Genomic DNA, 836 nt, shown 5'->3' with positions numbered 1-836 from the left:
CCTTCCTAATGTCAACTGCCACAGTGTATTCTGGGTACTTTTTTCATGGCACCAGAACTGTTGATGTTACCATTCCGATTTACAGGATGATAAACCCTGGAAGGAGTTAGGGGTGGTGGTCAGCTTTATGCTGGGGGGACAAAGTATTAGAGAAGTGGGAGGACTCTGTTGTCTCGTTTGTCCTTTGTTTTAATGGTATTGCTGCTATTTCTAGCAGGTTGAATAACCAGAGAGATTCCCTGTTGTTGTTGAGGCCTTGGTCAGCTTCAGTTAGATCAGACGTTCCAGCTGTGACTCTCCTGTCTTACATTTGTAGCATACCTAGGACTACATTATCTAATGTGACTTTCCCTGTTATTGTTTAACCCCAGGTCAGTCCTGATCCAGGAGACCTATGATCAAAGATGTTTCAACTATGACCATCCTGTCTTTTAGTCAGACATAGTGTATCTAGGACTACATTATTTAATGTGTCCTTCTTTATTGTTGTTTAACCCCAGGCCAGTCCTGATCCAGCAGACCTAGGACCAAAGATGTTTCAGCTGTAACCATCCCATCTCTTATTCAGGCATAGTGCATCTAGGACTACATATTGCTGGTGTCATGTTTAACTTCCATGTCAGTTCTGATTAAATATGCTCCAGCTGTGACCATCCCATTGACTACATTATCCAATCAGTCCTTCCTATTTTTATGACAACAGCCTGTAACTTAACTGCTATTTCTAGCATATCAATTAATCCTATAGAGGCTTTCTCATTGGCCCACAATGGTGAAAAACAGGAAGAGAGGAGGTTGTATTTTTAACATTTTATTTTGCTATTTCTTGGGTTTTT

This window comes from Octopus bimaculoides, chromosome 30, assembly GCF_001194135.2.
Source record: "Octopus bimaculoides isolate UCB-OBI-ISO-001 chromosome 30, ASM119413v2, whole genome shotgun sequence".
Taxonomy (NCBI): Eukaryota; Metazoa; Mollusca; class Cephalopoda; order Octopoda; family Octopodidae; genus Octopus; species Octopus bimaculoides.
Note: the sequence above shows the minus strand (reverse complement) of the source record.